We start from the raw sequence: 2,215 nt of genomic DNA, 5'->3' as shown, positions 1-2,215 counted from the left end.
TTCAATCTTATGCCTTTTTGACACTTCGGAAATATCCGAAAAAATAACATATCAAAATACGATGACATTGATTAAACCGTCAAACTGACAATAGCTGGTAACGGGCGTTCAATAATTGTTATGGTCGGGTCGCCTATGGATGGCAATTGTCACAAAAAGCGTATGTCTTTTAGATAACGTTGCAAACAATTATTATATGACAGCTGTCAATCCGCCGGTTTGATTACGAACTTATCAACGGCCCTACGTTCATGCTAGAACGAGAGAACCACAGCCAACTACGACCATAACAATTATTGAACACCCGTTTTTATTCGATCTTTGTTTAATAAAGCGACATAAGGGATGTGACGCAACAGTCCAGAAGTCACTGAACAGAGAATATATGATTTTACTATTTAATATTACTTCTCAATCGGAACGGTTTTTAAAACTTTGCATTTCGGAACGAAACAACAGATTTTGATACGATTGGACTGTTATTGTGTTTGAGTTATTGGCTTTACCTGATGGGAACAACATTGACTTTAATGCACCCTATGGGGTGGGAAAAAAAGCTACTCCCCATTTGACCAGTAATATTTTTGCTTGTTTATGTTAATATCTCGGGACGGAGATTTATCCGAAAAAAATTGATGCATTAAAGTAAACGTTTTTCACGTCAGCCAATAAGTTAAGTCGTATCGAAATGACGAGGTTTAAATAAATTACCAACAAAATTTACTGTCCCGATTGGACTTGTTGTAATGAATTTTATTTTAAAGGAATATTGGGTCCTCGAGCTTTTACCGAATTTAGTCAATTCAGTTCCTTGAGAATTCGCGCAGAATTTAACGCGACTACACCAATCAACACGCCAGTGCTGATCTGCTCATGGTGGCTCATTTTAGCAATAACGATCAACATATCCGAGTCACTACAAGCACTTTAACCCCTCAAGTAATTGATCTAGCGATACTGGAAGGTTTTGTTTTGTTGGTTATCAAGGCATCATCAACCACCTGATGAGGCAAAACGCGCGTCAATGATTGGAATTGATTTCCAATAAACAAACCTCACACCATATACCAGGTGGTTCAAATTGATTGTAGGATACTTAAAGGGTGAAACGTACGTACGTGAAAATAACCGACGACAAAGTGTCACATAAACGTAAAGTTCCTCCTAGCGGAGCTTGATTATATAACTTTAGTTGCACGTCATCAAGGTGAAAATGGACGGCGTTGTCAATGTTAACACACAAAAAAACGAACCGAAATTGAGAACTGTGTTTGTTACATTTCGAATTGCATTTACAGAAATGTCCGAGTGATTTTTTACTGTTTTAATTAAACTTTTGGGGTATGGGAGTGAGGGAAAGCTTAGTTTAAGCGTGTTTTAGGAGATCCTGAGTTGAGAGTTTTGAGATCTGATTTGTTTTTACTCGGCATTTGAGTAATAATAGAGGACGTTTATTTGCGCAGATTTTCAGGTAGGGGCTTAACAATTCAATGTTTTTATTGGTTGAATAAGCTTATTCATGCTAGTAAATTGTTAATACTTAGCTTTGATATTGCAGACACATTTTTAGATCAAACTATAGATTTCACACAAAATCTAATAGAATATAAGTTGTTTGGAGCCAGTATTTGACGTTTTGGTATAACAGACAGCTACGTGACAGATTGTTGGAATTTGTTTGTCCACAAGTTTAATGGCTACAGGAACGTAAAATAGGATCACAAGTTGCAACAAATTTCGAAAACCCTGATATTTACGTCAAACTTTGACAGTTTGAGACGTATAAACGATCGGTGATTCGGAATAGCTCGGTAGCAAGAAATCAAAAGAGACAACATTGCGCAGTATTGCCAACTTATTTTAAGGCGCGGTACTTTAAATATCCGTATGTTATTGTCCCCAGTAAGTTTGGTTGACGATAGAATCATCTGTGTTATGACGTGCAACTAAATTTAATAAACAGGGTATACCTATATTTTAAGCTGAGATATGGTCACCGTGACATCAAGAATGAATGCTATTTTAACCGTAAGGAAGAGTCAAGTTGAAAACCAATCGATACTTTTCGCCCTTAAAATTTCCTACAAAACAATTTCGGCCACTTTGTATAACCAAACTGGTTGGGTTTTAGGTGGGAGAGTTTATGATTTCCATATTCGGTCCAATTATACATTGAAAGATTCAACTATTTGATCATAGCCAAAGGGATAGTTTT

The sequence above is a fragment of the Ips typographus genome, linkage group LG14, assembly GCF_016097725.1.
Source record: "Ips typographus isolate SLU linkage group LG14, UJ_Ityp_2.0, whole genome shotgun sequence".
Classification (NCBI taxonomy): domain Eukaryota; kingdom Metazoa; phylum Arthropoda; class Insecta; order Coleoptera; family Curculionidae; genus Ips; species Ips typographus.
Note: the sequence above shows the minus strand (reverse complement) of the source record.